This window comes from Vombatus ursinus, unplaced genomic scaffold, assembly GCF_900497805.2.
Source record: "Vombatus ursinus unplaced genomic scaffold, bare-nosed wombat genome assembly UNPS02014784.1, whole genome shotgun sequence".
NCBI lineage: Eukaryota > Metazoa > Chordata > Mammalia > Diprotodontia > Vombatidae > Vombatus > Vombatus ursinus.
The window spans coordinates 6328557-6352465 of record NW_020954562.1 but is presented as its reverse complement, the minus strand read 5'-3'; the positions used below and the strand labels follow the sequence as shown (position 1 = coordinate 6352465).

The following is a 23909-nucleotide window of genomic DNA, read 5'->3' as shown; positions in this document are numbered from 1 at the left end:
AAGGAAGGAAGGAAGGAAGGAAGGAAGGAAGGAAGGAAGGAAGGAAGAAAAGAACAGTACATGTCAAATAATACTAAAAGTTTCTTAACTTACAAATGCAGTGGCTTTTCTCCTAAGATAGGGCCTAGAGTTATGATTTCATTGGTTTCCTAATTAGGAAACTCATATAGATGTTGATCTCTGCCTTCTCAGTAACTTATAGTCCTAGAAAATTGTCTAGGACACTGTGAGGTTAAGCAACCTGCCGAGCATCCAACAACCAGTGTTTCATAGTTAGGAATTTAACCCAAATGATCCTAGTTTGAAGTTGGCTCTCAATCCACTATAACACAATACCTCTCCATTGAAAATTTCTCCATGTTGGAGAAATTTCTTACTAGTTCACATTTTGTATCTCCCAGTAGGATGTGAACTCCCTGAAGGCAGGAACTGTTTTGTTTTTGTTTTTGCTTTTGCCTTTGTATCCTTAGTGTGCCTAGCCCTTAAATCTTAATGAATTTTCTGGATTTTAAATTAATTCAATGAATATTTATCAAGCATCTTTTAGGACTCACAAGGTGCTTGAAAAAAATTTGCTGAATTCAATGGAAATTCAGATATCAAAGCATTACAAAGCAATCATCATCAAAAATAGTTGATACTAGTTAAACAATAGAAAAGTGATCATTGAAATAGAATGGGACAGCAAGACATCAGAGCAAGTGAACGTGGTATTGAATAACTACTAGTGAATAGAAACATAGAAATCAAATTAGAATGACTGGCTAAAGGGATCCTCTTATAAAAGAACCTCAGGTGAAACTGGAAAGGCATTTGGCAGAAACAAGGCATAGTGGGGCAGCTAGGTGGTACAGTGGATAGAGCACCAGACCTGGATTCGGGAGGACCTGAGTTCAAATGCGGCTTCAGACACATAACACTTACTAGCTGTGCAACTCTGGGCAAGTAGCTTAACCCCATCGCCTAGACCAAAAAAAAAAAAAACCAACCCAGAAATGAGGCACAGACCAGTAAGTCTCATTATCACTAATAATAAGGGAAATACAGATTAAAACAACCCTAAGGTTTCACCACATACCTGCCGGTTTAACAAAGATAACGAAAGATGAAAATGGCAAATGTCAGATGGGCTATGACAAGACAGATACATTAAAACCCTATCAGTGAAGGTAGAAATTTGATCAACAATTCTAGAAAACAATATGGGGCTATTTGGATAGTAGAAAAGTTAATGAATTATACACACTCTGATTCAAGGTTGCCACCACTAGACATATAGATTATAAGCCCCATTAGATTGTAAGCTCCTTAAGGGCCGGGACTATCTTTTGCCTCTTTTTGTATCCCCAACATTTATCACAGTGCCTGGTACATAGTAGGTGCTGAACAAATGTGTATTGATTGATTGATTGATATACACCAAAGAAGTTAAAGACAGAGGGGAAGGTCCCATATATACTTGTAGCAATACTATTTGTGAGAGTAAAAAAAGTAGAAATGGGTGACCATCAACTGGCAGATCACTGAACCAGTTTTGATGAATATAACGTACGTGGATGTAATGGAATGTTATTTTGCTCTCGGAGACAAAGAGTATGGAGAATTCAGGAACTTGGGAAGACCTGCCCCAACCGATGCAAAGTGAAGTCAACAGAACCAAAAGAACAATTTACATGATGACCACAAAAATGTAAGGAAAACAGCACTGAAAGACATCAGAACTCTAAACAGTATGATGACTAATCTCAACTTCATTCTTTGAATTTACCTATTTTATTTTGAGTGAAGGGTGGCTCTCTCTTCCTGACAGAGAGGTGGTCATCTACAGTTGTAAAATGAGGCATATGTTGTCAGGCATGGCCAGTATGTTGATTTGTTTTGTTTACCTGCGCAATTCTTTGTTATAAGGGAGGGTTCTTTGGGGGGGAAAATAAAGGTTATCCTGTCTCCAATATAAAAGTTTAGGCTGAATCTTTCTGCAGGAAATAGGTCCCTTTTATCCATATTCAGGGATATGTTCTTATAGGTATATTCTTATAGCCCCAAGAGAGAACTTGGGGGAGTTAAGCCAAATCCAGAGGTTACCAGGGGGAAACCTAGCTGGGGGCATGATCAAAAAAGAGATATTTGAGATGTCGCCAAGACTGAACTTGATTCACGTAGACCTGAGCTTGGGGACATGAGCTATGGCATCACACCTTTGTAACAATGCTTGTTCTACCCAATAACTTACATTTACATAGTATGTAGTGAGAGACAGCTTGGCATATTGAACAGAGTGCAGACCTGGAATCAGGGAGACATGGGCTTAAATCCTACCTCTGACACCTATTAGCTATTTGATCATGGGCCTCAGTTTCCTCATCTGTAAAATGGATATGATAATATCCGTGATGGCTATTTCACAGGTTTATTGATATGGCTCACATGAGAATAGGCATGTAAAGGGTCTTGTAAGCTATAAAGTGAGATATATGTACATATATATACATATTTTATACACACGCATGTCAACTATTATGCCAATTACAACAACTGGAATTTTAAAAGCACTTGCCTTACAAAAGACCTATGAGGTAGGTGGAATAAGCTTTATCAGTCCCATTTTACAGATGAGGAATGTGAGAGGTGAAATGGCTTCTCCGGGATTGTACATCAAATAAGTTTCAGAACTGGGACACAAATCCCACAAAGCTATTGTAAACATCAGACAAACTAATTCATGTAAAGTTCTTTGCATTAAATGATCTCATGTATGTACAGCTCTCTCTACCTGTTTAGTGCTTTTTATATGTCCTGATCCAAGACAGTCACCTGAACCTAATGTACCCTCAATGTTTACTAAAGGAGCCACATGTGATTTGATTGTTAGAAGGGAGGCTACCACATCTGGAAAGACTGAAAATTTTATTTTTACAGGACGGATTCATTTGTGTCAAATAGCATGAAAAGTGTTTTGAAAATCTGAGGCTTAAATATATCGTAGTCCACTCCAGAAGGTTCTCTCAATTGGATGAGAGGGTGACAGTGTCCTAATTAAGGAAAGAGACATGCTGCCTATACAGATTTTGTATGTTGGTGAGTTTCAGATATACACCACGCTAGGAGCTGAGCCAAGTAAAAACAAAACAAAACTCTCAGGTTGATGAAGTTTTATTTTTAGAGCTAGTCGTGATAAAATCTCAACTTCTCATAAACCAATCAATGCCTTTCCCTAGCTTTTGACTTCAGGCACCAAATTCATGAAAGTCACAGTTTAACTGACTTTTGTAGAGGTTCAATACTTTTGTGTATACTCAGGTCCTATTCTGATGGCCCCTTGTGGTGTGGAAGTGATCCTACATTCTTCAAGGCTCTGACAGTGAAGCACAAGATCTCTCAGGTTGGGTCCATTACTTGAGGACTAGCCTAGCTAAGTTAGGACAGGCTCATCTCTATGAGTTCAGTTACAAGTTGATGATGATGGTGATCATCATTGTCATCATCATCATCATCATCATGACCATGGAAACTCATAAAAACAGACTGCCAAGACGTAGAAGGGTTATAAAATCAATCGTTGGACGTAGTATATTGAAATACACTTATCAATTTTCTTTTATTTTAGAGACCCTCCCCCCATTTATGAATCCCTAATTTAGTCTAATCAACTACGTCATTTTATAAGTGAAGGAACTGAGACCCAGAATGGTTTAATGACTTCCTCATGGGCACGTATTGTTAGCGGTCAACCGGAGATGAGTACCCGAGTTTCTTGATTCTGTTTAGTTCCTTTCCAGTGGGGGTTCTTTCTTTCTTTGCTCTGTATGAGTTCATACAAATCTTCCTATGGCTCTCTGAATTTTTCATATTTGTTATTTCTTATGACACAATCATATTGCATTGTATTCAAATGCCACCATTTGTTCAATCATTCTCCAATAAATGGGCGTATACTTTGTTTCTAGTTCTTTGCCACCACAAAAAAGCTTCAAATCTATTTTATTGAGTTGAGTTTTATTTTTGTCATGAGTTCTCTCATTGACCCTTCTCTTTTTTTCTTTCTTTTTCTTTTCTTTCTTTTTTTTGTCTTTTTGGCTAGGCAATGGGGTTAAGTGACTTGCCCAGGGTCACACAGGTAGTAAGCATTATGTGTCAGAGGTTGGATTTGAACTCAGGTCCTCCTGACTCCAGGGCCGGTGCTCTATCCACTGCACCACCTAGCTGCCCCAATTTTTTCCTTTTTTAATGAGATAATATTTTAAAAGTGCTTAGCACAGTGCCTGGCACAAAGTAGGTGTTTTATAGTTGCTTATGTCCTTCCCTTCCCTTCCTTCCTCACTCTTCACCCAGTTTACTTGAGGTCCTAGTGTACCATTTACCTCCTTACCATTACCATTTACCTCCTTCATTTCCTACTTGCCAAATCCTTTTGATAATGCCTCCATGACATCTCTGCCTTCCATTTCCTTCTCTCCTCTCACATTGCTAATGCTCTAGGTCAGGCCTTCTTTGCTCCTTTTTGACACTACTATAATAGCATCCCAATTGGTCTTCTTGCTTCCAACATCTCCCCTCTCTAATCTTCCATAAAGCTGCTCTTCTCAGGGTAGAGGTATGATCATGTCGTTTGCCTACTCAAAAGTTATTAGCGGCTCCCTGTTGCATCTGGGATTTTTCTAGACATTTTCCCCCTGACTAGAAGAAGCTGGGGTGGCACAGTGGATAGAGTTCTGGGCCTGGAGTCTTGAAGACCTGAATTTTAGTCCTGCCTCAGACATTTACTAGCTTTTTGGTACTGGGCAAGGCAATATCAAAAAAACAAAAAACAAAAACAAAAAAAAAACAAAAAAAAACTCTCTGTGCCTCAGTTTCCTCATCTGTAAAATGAGAGAGTTGGCCTCTAAATCTATTCTCCTTTGATTACCCAACCAATCTGGCCCTAGCTTACCTTTCCTGCCTTATTTCCCAGCCCTTCCCTTCATGTGGTCACTAACACCAAACGTGATGTTCTTAATCCTCCATGACTGAGCAGAGCTGTGAATAGAGTGTTTGATCTTGAGTTAGTAAGACCTGAGTTAAAGTCTGCTTTGCATCTTTACTTAGCTTTGTGACTCTCTCAACCTCACTTTCCCCATCTGTAATATGGGGATGATAAGTGTACCTATCTCATGGGGTTGTGGTGAGGATCAAATGAAATGTAAAGTGCTTTGTAGACCTTGAAGGGCTATATACATGCGAGGTATTATCATATTACAGCCTTTGCTCCCTTGAATTAACTGCTCCTACCTCCATCCCCATTCCTGGAATTCACTGCTTCATTTTAGTCCTTCAGAAACATTACTTTCCTTCAGAGCTCAGCTCAGATCCTGAGTCCTCTTTGAAACCTGGAGTCAGGAAGATCTGAGTTCGAATTCAGCCTCAGATACTTCCTAGCTGGGTGACGCTGGGCAAGTCACTTCACCTCTGATTGCCTCATTTTTCCTCATCTATAAAATGAGCTAGAGAAGGAAATGGCAAAGTACTCCAGTATCTTTGTCAAGAAAACCCCAAATGGGATCACAAAGAGTCAGACACAACTGAAAAACAACTGAATAATGGTAACATGCAACTAAAGTTATATTCTGGGTTAGGCCTAAACTAGGGCAGTCCATTCACTTCAGGCACGAGAATCAAAATCTAATGAGGATGCACTTGTGGTCCATACAATACAGCTAAACCAACTTTACTAATAATAGATTAAAAGAATCCATTTAGAAGGAAAGAAGATCTCCTTCTTTCTCCTTCTGCAGAAACAGCACAGCAATCAGCTAGATTAGGAAAATATTTCTCAGAGGGCAGCAAAGAGATCGACAGGTGAAGCAGCTAATAACCACTCCCCCTATATTAGGCCTTTTCATCCTTCTCTCAAGCAACAGCTTTCCCTCCCCTTTAAAGAAGCAGTCTAGCCCAGCTATACCACTTCTGCATCCCAAAGAGATCATAAAAATGAGAAAAGGACCCACATGTACAAACAAGATTTATAGCAGCTCTTTTTGTGGTGGCCAAGAATTGGAAATTGAGGGGATGCCCATCAATTGGGGAATGGCTGAACAGGTTGTGGTATATGAATGTAATGGAATACTATTGTTCCATAAGAAATGATGAGCAGGAGGACTTCAGAAAAACCTGGAAAGACTTACATGAACTGATGCTGAGTGAAGTAAGCAGAACCAGGAGAACATTGTACATAGTAATAGCAACATTGTGCAATGACTAACTTTGATAGCCTTACCCCGTCTTAGCAATGCAAGGATTAAGACAACTCCAAAAGAGTCATGATGGAAAATGCTATCCACATCCAGAAAAAGAACTATGAAGTCTGAATGAAGTTCAAATCATACTATTTGCTCTTTCATTTCTTTTCTTTTCTTTTCTTTTGTTTCTTCTTTCTCATGGTACCTCTCATTGGTTCTGATTCTTCTTTACAACATGACTAATGTGAAAACATGTTTAATATGAATGTATTTGTACAGTTCGTATCAGATTGCACACTGTCTTGGGGTGGGGGGAGGGGAGTGAAGAGGAGAAAATTTGGAACTCAAAATCTTATGGAAGTGAATGTTGAAAACTAAAAAGTAATTGATTAATTATAAAAAAAGAAAGAACCAGTCTAGGACTTTCTTCTAGAGCTGTGTCTGGGTTGCAACCCGGCTTGTATATAAAGCACCAGGAGAAACTATCAAGAAATGAGATCAAGGGAGTAGAAAGTGAAAGGAAAAATAAGAAGAGGTTCTGTTCTTGTCCACAGCAGGCCACACATGCAATCCTGCCCTTCACAGTGAGCAGGCATGCCAGGCTTGCTATCTCCCCTGGCAACAGCCCCTAGCACAAAACAAGCATGGCTCCTACCACAAATTTTTAAACTAGAACCCAAAGCTCCCAATTCCAAGTCCATAATTCTTTCCACTATACTGTGCTGCCTCTCATAAATTGGTATTATTCATTTTATTATTACTGCCTAGAATTGCAACGTATACCACTGGTTGTCATGTTGCAATCTTTTGTTCATCAGCCTTTTGTCTCAGCATAATTTCTTCTTGATGAAGTTGGAAACCAAAATGAGAGTGTACTTCATTCTCAAACTAAATACTCAAGTTGCATTAGATTTCTTCCTTATTACTGCACAACATGTATTAAAGGTCATAAGTATTTTAGAGGAACGTACTGCTGATAGAAGATATATAGAGCACAGTCACTAAAGCTAAGACTATGCTTACGTACTCCGGAATCTTAGGTGACATTCTTTAACTGCATCCCAGCCCTAGGCATCTCTTAATACTTACACATACATGCATGCACAGACCCACATCATATCCTTTGGAAATACCATGTTGTAGAGGAATGCTCTCATGACTTGGAATCAGATGTGAATTTAGGTCCTGGCTATCTCCCAGGGCTATCGTAAGGATCAAATGAGAAGATGTTTATAATATACTACGTAAGCTGTAAAGCACTATATAAAAAGGTGAATTATATTATTATTATCTACAAAGGCAATACTACTGATCTGTTGTCAATAAGACATGAGCACTGAGTGGTTTTTCCAATAAGACTGATAGTTGAGCTCTGATCCAACCATACTTACTTGGTCATCATAGTAACTAATGGCATATATTTTTAAGACAGATGGGTACCTGGGTTCAGAGGAGCAATATGTGCCTGAGAAACAGACGCTTTGTCTTTCAGAAGCTAATTGGTCTATGAGGTGATAGAACCTTAGCTTTAGAACTGGGATATAATTTTTTCTGAGTTAATAAGGCAAATCTTACTAGAGTATCATGCATCTCTGTGTTGTAGAGAAATAGTACCTATTATCCTCCCTTCCACATAGGCTGGGCTAGTTTTTCCTAAGGCGCTAGCTCACACAGACTCCTTTTTTTTTCCTTTAAAGGTATTGAAATCACACTTGAGACTTAATTGGAATAAAGACGAAGGTCCTAACTATTGATATAGCTTCCTGGTGGCCTGTGTACAAAAGCCACCAAACGAGGAGTCAACAGCACCTCAGTCAGGGTTAACTAGCACCAGCATGGCCAGCATAGAGACAGGAAAGCTGAATTCTCCGGAATCAATACGATATTCCTGCTGAACATCCTTTCCATGTTGTGGTTAAGTAACCCTCCAGTTGTTCACTGCTAGATGGTCTGTGAATATCTCATTTGATTCCAATCGTGAGCTTGAATGAGGTCTGACTTGTTACACTCCCAGTGTTGGAAAGTATTAGGACTGCTTTGACATTTCGTTCTATGGATCCATATTCATATGGACCCACCAGTGTAGGTACTATTCCCACTAATGAAACTCACAAACCATCCATAGCTCTTTATTGTTTGATTCTTATTCATGTTTACCCATAGATTCAGTGCAAAAAAACTCCTCTATTCCCGGAAGATCCTCCATTTATTCCTTTGGTATCTATGGGGCATCAGTCTACTCTGGCCATCCATCGGTTGTCTCTCATCCTCACTTTCTGAACAGTCCATCTTTTTTCCTGCTCATATATAAAGGTCTTTTGGACCACTTCTCTTAAGCAAGTCATTATTAGCAATAGGATACCACCACTATATATCTTTTTCCATTCTTTTTTTTGGGAGGCAGTTCTTATTTTTTAAATTCTTCTGAGATTGTGCTGTTTCACAATTCATAACTATATAGCATCTCTGTGTAAATAGTTGTGTTAAAGAGAAGGACTTCTGTAGCAGTGGGCAGTTTGGGGATCAGTAAAAGCATGACATAGTTTCCCAAGAGGAATAGAGTGCTTTATATCTGAAGTCCATCTGAAGCATTTGTCTAAAGTACATACACATTGATGTCCATATAAAATTACAGCCCCATCAAGCTGCCTGCCACACTCCGGACAATATACACTTTTCATCCACTTTGCTCTCCCAAAGTATGTGTCTAGATCAATTTTTCACATTATTATGGATTTCACTGAGCTAGTTTTTTAATTATAGAACTCAATGAAATTAGTAGAATGTCATCAGTATTCTCCTTTATAAAATGAGGCAGTTGTACTTGATGACCCTGAAAGGCCCTTTTAGCTCCAAATCCAGGATCCTGTGAGTGATGACTTTATTAGATTTGCACTTAAGGAAAATCACTTTGATACCTTCGAGGATGATAAAATAGGGAGGGAGGAAGGAGGGAAGGAAAGGAGGGAGGGAGGGAGGGAAGAGAGAAAGAAGGAAGGAAGGAAGGAAGGGAAGAAGAGAAGGAGGGAGGGAGAGAGGGAGGAAAGGAGGAAGACCTGAGTTCAAATTCTGTCTTAGTCACTTCCTAGCTTTATGACCCTTGTCAAATCACTTAAACCCTCTCTTAGTTTTGGTTTCCTTCTGTGTAAAATGGAGATGAAAATAGTACCTACAACACCAGGTTGTTGTGAAGAATGTATGAAGTCTTAAAGTTCTAGCTCATAGCTAATAATTAGGAAGCGAGATTCCAGGTAAGAGTTGTTGAGGCCTTTAACTAAGATGGTGATTCTGAATGGCAAGGAAATGTATTGAAATGATTAAAGGTGTTATTGCAATGACCACTACCAACCAAAGGGGGATGGTTTGCATAGACTTTTTAAAAAATAAGTAAAAATGTCAGTATTTCTTTAGCACTAACCAAGGGAAGAGGGTAATTTGATTTTAGACAGCAGGTCCTAGTTCTTTAGCAAATATCTCCCCAGAATGGACAAGGCAGTTCATTAGTCTACCATAATTTGAGAGGAATAGCCCTAGAATTTATCTGACTCCTTTACACTGTGCTCCCTAAGCAACTTTCTGATCTTAATTTGGTGTCTCAAGGAGACTTATCCACCAACAACAGAGTGCTCTGGACAGATAACCTGGCCCAGTTCTCTGACCAACTGTACGTTCCATTATAAATTAATTGGCATTTTGATTTATAAATTAGTTCCTTCTGAGATTTAGTTTGTGTGAGTCAGCCCATTAAAGCATAATTACCCCTGAATAAACCAATGAAGCTGTTGATCCTCCCCCAAATGAGGAACAGATTCTAGACTATGGTGACCCCATTGAGGCATCGCCATTCCATGAGGTCCAGTCTGCAACAACCATCTGGCCTCATTACCTTGGAGCCTACCATTATTTCTGGTGATGAAGAAAAAGGGATAAAGGAGAACTAAACCTGAACTCAGAAGTCCTGGCTTTGAAACCCAATTTTAATTGATACTAATGAGGGAATTAGAATAGATGATCTTTGATTTCTCTTCCAGATCTAAATCCTATGATGCTATGAAATCACTTTATCAATTACTTATCAAAGTCCTAAAAAAAAACCTGATGATCTAAAATTAAGAGTGATAAATAACCCAAGAAACCACAAACTCTTGGAAGAAAGTTGAAAGGAGTGTTCTTCCAAATGGACAATAATGGGGAAAGACAGACTTTGTTTTTTAAAATGATCCATATGGATACCAAATGTGTACCCTGATGAATGTGACCTTAACAATGGAATAAGAGTTAAGTTTAACAGACTTACTTATCCAGAGAATGGGGTCTGGCTATATCAATATTCAAATAATTAATGTTTCTGATGAAATAATAATAATAAAACAAATGAACATTTTAAAAAATAATCAAATAATTAATCAAACAATGCTTTCTGAGAAAATGGGGGCATTCAAGAACTATCAATGGGGGCATTCAGAAAGCATTTGGTTGAAAGTTATGATTTTTGTAACTATCCTGATAGGTGAAGGTAGTATTTACATATTGAGAAGTAATACCTGATAGTCACTTGACTGACATGCAAATTGATATTTAATGCTATTGTCAATACCATGTTCCTACTGCTTATGCCTACCATCTATCTCTCTATTGTCTTTTGAGTTACTTGTGATTTTTCCTTTTCTCAAACCACATTTTTGTATTTAGAAATCATATAACACCATGAAAATTGGTATGAAATACATTATTGGAGGTATATATGATTACAAAAAGAAATGAATGATCATAGAAAAACAGCATGATATAATAAATTGAAACCTGGGATTGCAGTCAGGGACACATAGGTTCAAATCCCACTGTGACACTTACTAGCTTTGCGACTTGCCTAGCATCAAATAACTAGGAAATATTTGAAATGGGACTTTTGAACCCAGTTCAAGTTCTTCCTGATTCCAAGTTCAGCTCACTATCCACTATGCCACAATGCCTTTTCTTAAATAAACTCCATTAGTTCCCTATTGCCTTTGGGATCAAACGTAATCATCCCTGCTCTCAGCTTTAGTTTCTTCATCTGTAAAATGGGGATAAAAAAATCTATAGTACTTAATCTCACAGGGATGTTATGAGGTTTGAATAAGATAATATATGCAAAGAACTTTGAAAACCTTAAAGCTCTCTCTATATGTGAACTATTGCTATTATTATCATTCAGCAATAATGCGAGGTGGCATATTGGTGGCATATTGGTGAATTTAAAAGAATCAGGAGGATTCCAGGCTATTGGATGGAACCACTACGGAGTACTTAAGGACAAAAATAACATTATGTGAAAATAATTGATATTTATAAAGCTTCGAAATGTATGTTATTCATTTGGGATTCACAATGCCCTTGTGAAGTATTATTGTCCCTATTTTTCGGATGAGCAAACTGGGGCCAAAAGAGATTATTAAGTGATTTGCCTAGTGTCACATAGCTAATAAATGTCAGAAGAAGGATTTAAAGGTCTTCTAATAATTCCTAGGCCAGCATTCTATCCACAATACAATGCTATCACTCTAAGAAGATACAGAAAGGCTGTGATTTGCATCAGTGGAGGGAGAACCATGGAGTCATGAATCCACCAAAGTATCTAATGTCTACTGTGTTATTTGAAAGCCATAGAAGGATTTGCTGAGAAAATAATATTCATGTTCAGTTAAAGGAATGTAAAGCTGTAGAATTTTAACACCTTTATCTGAATTTTTCTTCAAAATTCATTTTGTATAATTCCTTTAAACAGTAGAATCAAAAAAAATTAGCCTTCAGAAAGTTGGAGCTGATGTAGATCACTTATTCCAACTTCCTTATTTTTATGGATAAAGAAGCTGAAGGTCAGAGTGGTAAAGGCCCAAGGTTATACACCTAATAAGCAACAGACTTCAGATTTGAGTCCAGATCTTTTGACTGTAAGTTCAGCACTCATTCTACGCTATAGTAAATTATGGGCCCCAAATAGACTTGTTCAGGCTGTGATGAATCCAGAGAAGTGGCAATGCATTAACTCTTTTAGTATTACTATTGACCAAAGATGGAGATGTCTCAACTTTTCTTGTGAGCACAAGAAAAAAAAAGTGTTGATGCAGTGGGGGAATCATACTAAATAATTAGGCCTGAGCATGACAGTCACGGATAAGGAGGCAGAGGAATTGGGGCAGGGCTATACCTGGGCCTGGAGGGGCGGGGGGCAGGAGATGAACCCCAGAATGACCCTAGAAGGAGCACTCAACTCAGATACCACTCCTGTAAGTTCCCTTTCCCAAGAATTCCAGTGATCCCATGGAACAAGATGAAGAGGAGAAAAAAAAGTGTTTTAAAGAAATTGGCCTCCATAAAGGATAGTCCTGGTAATTCTGTGTGACCAGTGATGACGTGGGTTTATATGAAATGGTTTTGATTAATCATGATATGGATCTGGAAAAGTTTCACCTACTTTGGTGAATGGCTGTAGTGACTTTAAAGGGCCAGGAAGCTGTGTGGAGACTCAGTTTTACATCTATACCCACCAGTTCATTAACAGTACCTCAAGTTGAGACTTTAGCATCAGAAGAAGCTCAAAGATGAGATCCAAAAAAAGAGACAAAAGGAAAAAGTGTTTGTCACTCAGTAAAGGAGTTCTCAGCTCACTCTATGATTTAAAAAAAAAAACCTTCAAAGTCAAGATTTCCAGCCTGGGGAAGCAAATGATTTTCTTTGTATGCCTAGAAAGAACAGTGCCCATTCCAAATGAATAATCCTTCTAATGGATATTCAAAATTTGATCATAAAGGTCAAGTAGGGACCATTACAACAACAACAAAAAATTGATTCGTACCTCCCATCTCACACTAACCAAGACGGACTATTGCCTCTAACAGTCAGGAGCATAGCACATGGAGGTGCATGGCCCAATTGACCTCATCTGCTGGCAGTATACTAGTGAAGGACAGGAACCCAATCTCAATGACAACATCACTGCTTATTGTCTCCATATTGTCAAGTTTAACACAGATCTCAATCCTTTGGATTCCAATGAATCCATTTAGAAATTTGGCTTTAGCCCTTTGGACTTGGTGCCTTCTGGTACTGCAATCAGACAATGGCTCTTTGTCAAAAATAATGCTGCTTGTGAATTCTTCCTTATTCAGACGGACAGTGCAGAGGTCATCGTGAGTGACATTTTAGAGAAGGTGCTGAAATGGAGAAAGTACTCTGAGAGGGGTCCTCAGTAAGACCTAGAGAAGTAACAGGAACCCAGTAGATTTAGACTGTACCTTAGAGAGCCAAAGCAGTTTGGGATTCTGCCTTGTTAAAGAGATCAGTTTCAGGGGAGAAGGATCTATGACTGATAGCCACATAGCCACAGTCCAAGACAAGACATGAAGTTACCACTACAAATCTCTCAAAGTTAGCAGGATTCACATGCTCTGACTCATGACTGATGTGCATTTAGGGATCTCTGGCAACAAAGTGGAGACAGACTCCATTGCTACCTAAAAGGCCAGCACTAAGGTCAGGGTTGAGAGGAAGACCATTTCAATGGACTCTCATCTCTTGTATTCCTATCACAAGAGGATGATGAAGAAAAAAAGCCCGGTTCATGTGAAGTTTAGACTTACCTATCTAAGCATCAAGAAAGCAAACATCTTTTCTTTTTGAGTCAAATGCTTGCCATTGATGACTCTGGAGGAAAGAGTGAGGCTGGTGACTTTGCTCAACCCTGCCTCACTTAAATCCAATTCATTTGCAAGTCATGACACTACTTTCCTGATGTCATGGTCCTCTTCCAGAATGAAGGACAAACAAATGCTGCAACCATCAATGAAATGGTGCTACAGGTAAACTTCATACCCTTGAATCCCAAGCAAGCACTGCTTAGACTGCTTACTTTGATCAGAATCAAAGGAAACTGAGTAGAAGTAAGCTTTAGCTTCCAGAAGGGAAAGAAATTGGGACAGCAGCAGTCCTCCCCTCCACTGCCAACTCCCAAACCAGCCCCAGTGGGTACCAGCAAGAGAAGACCATATATTCTCTACAGTTTCCATCTATCCAGACCACCATTTTGGGAATGGAATAGTACACACAAAATTTGGTGGACCACTTCAAATGGACCTAAGATTCAAATGAGAATGGCAAATACTTTGATTAGAAGACAAATCTGATCACACGCTGAGCGAACTCATTATATAACATATAATCCTCTCTCTTTCTGTCTCTGTCTCTTTCTTCCTAACTATATCTCTCAGCCTCTCACACTCAAACACACACAAACACAGAATAACCAACTCTTTTTCACTCTCTGGTTACAAGACATCAATATGTAAAGGCTTCACTTACAATCAAGTGTCTTCAAAATAATACTGAAAATGCATACCTTTTTCCTGCAATAAACTGGCATGACAGTCTTTTAAAATAATAATAATAATAAATAAGCAGTGAATACAGAGCTGTAAAAATGGTGAAAATATAGAATATGGTGTCCAAACAATTCCAAGAAATGTGGATCATAGCTGCCACTTCTGAGGCATTCAAAGTACAGTAGCCTTGTTCCATTTCATGTTGTAATTTGACAGCTACTCTCTATTCTCCAGGTCATATGTTCTTTTCTTTATAGATTACATCCTAGACAACAACTGTTGTACCACCTCTACCTAGCAAAACAGGCAAATTCTTCAGATACCTGGTTACTAGGCTACACTTTTTCAAAGGGGAAAATTTCTAGGTGTACCGCTTCAATAGTCTGGGCTTCCAGGATGTCATTGGAGGGCAGATCAAAGTTCAGGTAGAGGTGAAGCTTAGCAATTAGCTATTGCTTTCTATTGCTTTTTCCTTTCAACTCTTCTCCCTCCCCATGTCCTCTTTCCATCCATAGAAGGGTATAAACTAACCAATAAGCCGTTTGTCAGATGCCCTCTGGGGTAGTCTAACCCTTATTGGGGTTATCCCACTGGGATTCCCTTATGGGATGTACAGGTCACATGACAGTTGGTGGTTTGACAAGTTCTAGCACCGGGCTAACAGTAGTCAAAAGTGACAATTGAAAAGTGACAACTTGCTTTTTCAGGAAGTTTCCTAGAAAATAGAAGTGGAAAATTATATGCTTCTGAGTCCCAAAATGAAATAATTTAAACATTAATCTTAATGTTATGTATTATACAAAAATTAAAGCACCTCCAAAGACACTGCTGACTTATAGGAAAAGCATATGAGGGCCATACCCAAATAAAAAGGCATTTACTAATAACTTTTATGACAAAGAGAAAAACAGAAAACATTCAACTCATTTTCCTTAAAAATACAGCTTGATTCATTAAATACAAAAAATAAAAATGCAAAATGACACATCATGATCAAACCTCAGGAAGATGTAGGAAGAGAAAAGGAAGAGAATGAAAAAGAAGAAAGTATAATAGATCAGGACAACTGGAGATGGGTCAGGAGGCAGTGGGGGACCTTGGCCTTTTCAAGCTAAGGCCTTTAAGAGGTCTTGGTTTGACTGAAGCAATGCCCATTTAGTGATTAAGGCTTAATAAGAAATGAGGCAGAGAAGGGCCTCTTTACCTAGTCAAAAAAAAAGAGATTAAAATTGAAATTCCTTTTGGGCAAAGCACTGCAGATAAGGGTGTGATACCCAATGTGGACAGAGGGAAGGAAGGAAGGAAGGAAGGAAGGAAGGAAGAAAGAAAGAAAGACATCTCCAGTTGTTCTGATCTATATTTGGCTACTGGACTCAGATGGCTCCAGAGGAGAAAGTGAGGCTGGTGACTTTGCACAGCCCTCCCTCACTTAAATTCACTTCACTTGCATGCCATGGCATCACCTCCCTGATCCTCTTCAAGAACGAAGGACAAATAACAACAATAAAAAAAAAACAACAACAAAAAAAAAAACAAAAAAACCCTCTGTGAGTACTGTATTTCACCTCATAATCATCACAGATTTTATGCCAAATTTTTTTTGAAAAAATGTGGAGTGCGACCATTATGTGAAACTTTTAAAAAAAATTGTGCCAGTATTACTTAAAAATCATTTATTACTAAACAATCATAGGTGCAAGATTAGGGTGCACAGAATACTTGTGAATGTACATTAAAATTGGGAAGATGCAAGTCTTACCATATTACATGACTTACTCATGACACCTTTGCCTGCCTGCTCCCCTTTTGCCTATGGCTCTTCATTGGATTGAGTGACAATACTGTTAGTACTGCAGAGCTTTGAACAAACCTCGCAAGTCAGCTTTTGGAAATATACTGACAATGCACGAACGCTGAGAATTCCATGTTCCTGGCTTGAAATGTGTGAGAGATAAATGTATACCCATATGCCACTGGTGAATACATTGCTGCTCTGTTTACCTTTTAAGTGGCATGATGCACAGAATTATACCATGCAATGATCACACGATGAAAGGTTATAAACCAATTTTTGGAGTGAAAAAAACAAAAACAAAAACAAAAACACAAGGTGTGACGATTATGTGTTGAAATACGGTAGAAAAGGAGCTGCCCACTGGGGACCAAACTGCAATTGGCCAGTTGGGCAACACAGCTTGCTTGCTTTCCCTTCCCTAGGTCCACATAGGGCAGGTCTGCACAACATATGGCCCACTGACAGACAGAGGATTTCAGGTAGCCTGTGAAAAATGTAGGGTTGGGGGGCAGCTAGGTGGCACAGTGGATAGAGCACTGGCCCTGGAGTCAGGAGGACCTGAGTTCAAATCCGGTCTTAGGCACATAACACTAGCTGTGTGACTCTGGGCAAGTCACTTAACCTCAACTGCCTCACACACAAACAAAAAGAAAAATGTAGGGCTGCCACTGGGCAGTCTCCAGTTTGTCACATGACCCACGCCAACCAGCCATGGTCAGAGTCTGTCTCTAGTCTAACCTATCTGCGGCTGAAGAATTTTAGCCTATTTTAATTTTGCCCCTTACCTACCGCCAAGTTGTGCAGGTCTGATGTAGGGTACCACATCCTTACCTGGGGGTGCTCTGCCCAAACAGAATGTAAATTTTAATCTCTGAACCCTTTTTTTTCCCTTAAAGACCAGCCTTAACCCCAAATCACTCTTTCTCTCATTGATTGACCAACAATAAGTCCCAAGTCAAGCCCCACTTGGTCATTGTTTGGGCCCTGATTGACTCAGAGTGAAGGTAAATAACAATTGTTTCTATTTTGTTCAGAAACCCCCAAGGGTCGTCCCCTCCCAGATAGATTTTTTTTTTTCGACTAGGTAAAGAGGCCCAAGGTTATACTGATAGGAAGCATCTGCAGAATTTGAATCCAGATCCTTTCACTCCAAGGTCAAGTATTCTTTCCACTGTGTTACCCTGCCTTCTACTCACTCCCAAGAGCTAACTGTTAAATTTTCAGTGTGAGCATTTAGACCTCAGAAATTGGCAAATGCTACAAATTAGGCCTTGATTTATTGTTCAGTTGATCATCTAGATGAAAGAAAATGATAGAGAAAATATTAATAATGCAAATTAAACTTACGAGTGTGTCAAGTACATTTTTCCCCTCTGAGAGCCAGTTGTTAAACATTCACCAGCACACATCTGCCTACTCACATCACCTGGGAAGTTGCCCTCTCATTTACAATCCTACTATCCATAGCATCTTTAGTCTCTTCCTCTCCACTGGTTCTCTCTTTTGCTTTCAACTGAGCACAGATTTATCCTATTTAAAAAAACAAAACACAAAACCTTCACTTGACCCTACTGCCCGTTTTAGCTATCATTATGTTTCTCTCATTCTTTTCACAGTCAAACCTCTCAAAAATGTAGTCAAAACATGTTCTCCATTTTATCACTACATATCCTCTCCATTACCCCTAGCAATCTGACTTCTGCCTTTCATGCCTAGAAACTGCATAGTGGAAAGTCACCGGTGGTCCCCTAATCACTAAACTCAAGGGAAATTTTTCTTAGACCTCATTCTCCTTGACCTCTCCTCTTGATTTAACACTATTAAGCACCTCCTGAATGAGAAGTTACAAAAGTACATTTTGGGACGTGGATAGTGTGGGAATTTATTATGCTTGACTATTTTTTAAAATTTGGGTAGGAGAGGATGGCATTATGAGGAAGATTAGGAATAGGGTTGCCCTTCCTTGACTCAGAAAAAAAAAAGGAAATGGATGGATTTTTTTTTAAATAGAATAATAGAATGATAGGAATGCCAGAAATAATGAGGATAGCTTTGAAAGTACCATGTTCAATTTTCTAATTACTCAAAAAGAAAATCAAGTTGTATAAGAACTTGTTTCACGGGCATCCCTCTATTTCAGTTTTATGGTGTATGCAAAGTGCTGATTTTATATCACGTTTGGAATTTCAAAATTTTAAAAATCAAACATTAAAAAAAAAAAACTTTTAAGTACCCCTTACTCAAAAGGGTAGTATCCTTTCTTGGTTTCGATGTCAGCAATATATACTGGTTCAACTCTTACTTCTCATCCTGTTGTTGTGGGGGTTTTTTTCCTCATTTTTTTCTGTTCATCTTCCTGTTGCCCCCTAAACATCAACAGAATAAGTTCTGTCCTCAGGCTTCTACTCCTCTCTGCCTATATTCTTTCCTTCAGACATTTCTTTTATTTTTAATTAATAAATTTAATAATTTTTAGTTTTCAACATTCACTTCCACAAGATTTTGAGTTCCAAGTTTTCTGCCCATCTCTCCCCTCCCCCTACCCCAAGACAGTGTGCATTCTGAATACGCCTTCCCCTACCTAATCTGCCCTCCCTTCTATCACTCCCCCCTTTCTCTAATCCCCTTCTATTTTCCTATAGGGCAGGATAGAGTTCTATACCTCCCTCAGACATTTCACCCAGTTCTCTGGTTTCAAAGTTTCAATTACAGCTTCTCACAGATGACTCTCAGCCCTCACCTCTCTCCTAAGGTCCAATTCTGCATTTTCAGCTGTATCCTGGATATTTCCACCTTCATGGTTCACTATCACCTCAAACTCAACAAGTCTAAAATCAAACTCACCTTTTTCTGTCATTCCTTTCCCTCTCCCACCCCTGCCCCACCTAAATCCAGAGAAGCCATAAGAAATAGCTGGCATGTGAAGTTGCTGAAAGGAAATTCCAGGGATCTTTGGTTTTAAAGCAAGCATCAGGAATCACAAGGGCTCATTTCCAGGTGTGGTTAACAGACTTTGCTCTCCACAAGCCCCCCAGGTAGAAGGCCTGCTCATAAGCCCAAGATACTTAAATGTGTCCTATGACTATATTTAGATGAGTGTACTTAGATCTGGCACCTGTGATCTCCTGGACACCCCAGGCTGAAACTTTTTAACTTTCCACCGATTTCTTTTTCTCTTCTCCGTCCACCTTATACAGCCAGTCACTGAAAATAATGGCCAGCTTGGAAGGCCAGGATAAAGAGAAGGATTGTGACTTAGAGCGTCCTAGAGCCTGGAAGATAGCCAGTCATTGGCCTAGCAGAAGAGAGATGCTTCTACAAATCACTTTAATACAAGCTAGAAAATAACCACATAGAAAACGTCAAATCTGGTGGCCTGAGAGATAGGACTGTGGGAAAGCGCCATGGAGGAGGTGGTTTTGATCTGGGCCTTAAAAAAGAAATTTGTCAAGAGATGACAGTGTAAGGGATAAGACTGTTCTAGGTTTAGTCCTAAAAGCTTTCAGAACAGAGTAAGATTAGGAAATAGCTAGCCTAGCAAAACAGCCCAGTTTGGTTAATGTAGAGTGTACAAAGGCAGGTAGCATAAGAAAAAGCTGGAGGTAGATCAGAACTAAATTGTAATGAGCCTTGAGTCCTAGGCAAAGGAGTTCTATATATTGTTCTGCAGCAAGTTGTCATTGATGATTTTTAAGGAAATTGATCATACGTTCATATTTGTGCATTAAAATGAGTACTTTGGTAACTGTGTAAAGAAAAAATGGATTCAATAGGGAAGAGATCAAAGTCAAAGGGACCAATTAGGAGCTTATTGTGTTAATCCAGATGAGAGGTGATGAATCCTGAACTAGGGTAAGAAGGGGATGGATGGAAGAGCTTTTAGAAGCAGAAAGTACAGGATTGACTGGGTGTCAGGAGAGAAGAAAGTGATAATGATAGCTTGGGAATTTTGAGGGTGAGTGACTGATAGGACAATGGTACCACTAACTGAGGAAGGTGGAAGGAGGGAGAGATTTCTGAGAGAAAGTTACAACTTTGGTTTGGGACATGTTAAGTTCCAGCTGACAATGAGACCCTCAGGTATAGCTATTCCTCAGTTGGTAGGAGGCAGTGAATGTGCTTAGGAAAGAGGTTGGGACTGGAAATAAAGATGGAGGGCCATGTATAATCAGTGAGTAAGAATGCTGAGTGTGCAGAACTATTGATAGAGACAGTTCTAATTGGACATCCCTGATGAAAAGGACTTCTAAAACCTTGCCTTCTCCATGTTCTGGGCTCTGCCTTTCATATATACACACACATACATATATGCACACATGTGTATATACATATATTTATGTGTTTGTATATATAAAGATACAGGTGTGCATACATATATATGTATATGTGTGTATGTATATACATATATATACATATATTTATATGAATGAGACATCATTACCAGGTGTGGTTAATAGTCCTTGCCTTCTACAGTAGCCTACTAGTTGGAAGCTTTTCTCTTAAACCCAAGATGCTTAACATGTAAAATTAAGAAGAAAAAAAAAGAACTCTAGAAAAATGTATGTGTGTATATTATTTAGGGTTCCCTGATTTAACACTTATTAAGTACCCCTTCCTCAAAACGGTAGTGGCTTCCCTTGGTTTCTATGTGAGATATAGACAGATAGATAGGTAGGTAGATAGATAGATAATGGCACACACACACACACACACACACACAGAGTTTGTTCAGCTTCAATAGCAGTCATGAATTTTCCACAGAAGACAGATACACACATGCATACATATGCACACACATAAGTTAAACATGCCAAATACATGTACTGGTGTGTCTGCATGTGAATGTATACACATATGTTGATAGACATAGATTATATATTAATATATCATGTATATATGTCTTACCTTCCCTGCTAGATGGTAAACTCACAGTGGATTTTACATAGTAAGTGCTCCATAAGCATGTATTCTTGCTAATAGTAATGATAAGCTTGTGCACTTATCTGCTCTTTCTTCTTTACAATTCCCTAGATCCAATATTTCCTCATAAGCTCATTTCTTCTACCAAATAGTCACCTACAATGCCAAGAACACAGTGGGACTAACATCTTAATTCAATAAGACCCCAGAATAACACCTCATTGCTTTTTTTGTTGCCACCAGAGAATCTTAGAATCTGAGACCTGAAAGGGACCTTAGATCATCTAATCAAAATCAGATCTGAAACAGGAATATCTGCTGCACTATTCCATACAATTGAATATAATATTAAATCAGCCTCATCTTGCCCTCACTCCATCATCAAAATTGCCCACTAGGAATTTATACCTTGTCTATTTCCCTTCAGTCAGTCAACAAGCATTTATTAAACACCTATTATGAGTCAAGTATTATGCTAAGCAAACAAATGCATTTCCCTCTTGTCCTATGACCACTTATCCTTTGTCAAAAATGGTGGTCCCACATAGAGGGCAATCAAACTGTGCACACCCTTTGATCCAACAATACCACTACTAGGTCTGTATCCCGAAGGGATTATAAAAAAGGGAAAAGGCCCCATATGTGCAAAAAATATTATAGCAGCTCTTTTTGTGATGGCAAAAAATTGGAAATTGAGGGAATGCCCAACAGTTGGGGAATGGTTGGACAATTTATGGTATATGAATGTAATGGAATACTATTGTGCTATAAGAAATGAGGAGCAGGCAGATTTCAGAAAAACCTGGAAAGACTTATATGAATTGATGCTGAGTAAAGTGAGCAGAACCAGGAGAACCTTGTACTCAGTAATAGCAACATTGTATGATGACTAATTTTGATAGACTTACCCCTTTCTAGCAATGCAAAGATCTAAGACAACTCCAAAAGACTCATGATAGAAAATGCTATCCAGGGGCAGGTAGGTGGCACAGTGGATAGAGCACTGGTCCTGAATTTAGGAGGATCTGAGTTCAAATCTCAAACTCAGACACACAACACTTACTAGCTGTGTGGCCCTGGGCAAGTCACTTAACCCCATTGCCTAACCAAAAAAAAAGAAAAAGAAAAAAGAAAATGCTATCCACATCCAGAAAAAGAACCATGGATTCTGAATGCAGTTCAAAGCATACTGTTTTCTCTTTTTTGTTTTTGTTTTCATGGATTTTTTTCCCCTTTTATTCTGTTTCTTCTTTCACAACTAATGTGGAAATGTTTAATATGATTGTACATGTATAGCCTCTACCAGATTGCTTGCTATCTTGGGGAGAGGGAAGGGAAAGGAGGGAGAAAAATTTGGAACTCAAAATCTTTCCAAAAATGAATGTTGAAAATTGCCTTTGCGTGTAATTGGGGAAAAAATAAAATACTATTAATTTTTTTAAATAGTGGTTCTGGATTATTCCTACCATCTATTCAAATGCTGCAGAACAGAGCTAGAGAATGTCACACACAACTAGGATGATTAGATACACTGTAGATTTATATTATCTCACTTCAACTGGGCCTTCCCTGAAGCAAGGCAATCCTTTTATTCCTCTCTAATTGATTTCTTACTTCATTCCCCACAAGAGATATCCCAAATCTTATCTCTTCTCAAGCCCCACATATATTTACCTCCCTCAGCATCAGAGGGGCCTGGCCTAGCAGTGGATAACCCTTCCAGCAGAGAGTTAAACCTTAGAGAATCTTCATGATGACTACATGAAGTGGAAAAAGGGGCTTGCAGGGCCAAGAGTCAAGAGATAGCCATTGGGTTATATGTGTTCTCTACACAGATGCCTCAGTACCATTGTCCTTGTATACCATCTCTTCTTGCTATTCCAGCAAATCTCTGTCCTAAAAGCTAATGGAGTCAACTAGAGAAGTGAGAATGGCAAACAACTGGGGAAGACTTGTAGATAACAGTTCTAGAAACCCCATAATCCCTTAAGATTACTCTGGGGAAAGTAGTAGTCAGTTGCATCTACCAGGGACCCTAACCCAAGAGGGTGAATGCCCTGTTGGGAAAGTAACCTCAGAGGGGGCACTATAATATTAATAAACATTCTAATAGCAATTCTTGCAATCCTACCCCTAAATTACTGTAGATCCTACTGCAAGGAAAAGGCTTAAAGATGAAATTCAACAAATATTTATTGAGACCTCTTTGTGGACCAGGCACACAGGACTGTTTGCTGAGTTTTATTCCAATTCATTTCAATTCAACTAATATTTTATTTAGCCCCTTCTATTTGCAAGGCATTAGTTAAGAATGAAAACAAAAGCATTCCTGCCCTCAGGGAGCTTACATTCTACTGGAGGAATACAATATGTGCACAGACAGGTAAATATAAAGTATATACAAACTTAAACAAGTTACATATAGAGAATACATAATTTATATTAATATATACACAGAGAGAATATATAATCTCTATAAATAATTTCAAAAGAAAGAGTGTACTAACAATTGTGTTGAGTCAAGAAAGGTCTTGTGTAGCAAGTGGTATCTGAACTGGGCTTTGAAGGAAAATCTAAAACACTGTCCCTGCACCTATAGAGTTTGCTGTCTAATGCTCA

The 23909-nt window shown here is 38.8% G+C and overlaps 2 pseudogenes; one reads left to right on the top strand and one right to left on the bottom strand.

The window, feature by feature from the left end:
• The window catches only part of LOC114046485, a 177001-nt pseudogene extending 163941 nt beyond the window's left edge, over positions 1-13060 (bottom strand).
• Positions 13061-13111: 51 nt separating this feature from the next.
• Positions 13112-23909, top strand: part of LOC114046484 — a 43562-nt pseudogene continuing 32764 nt past the window's right edge.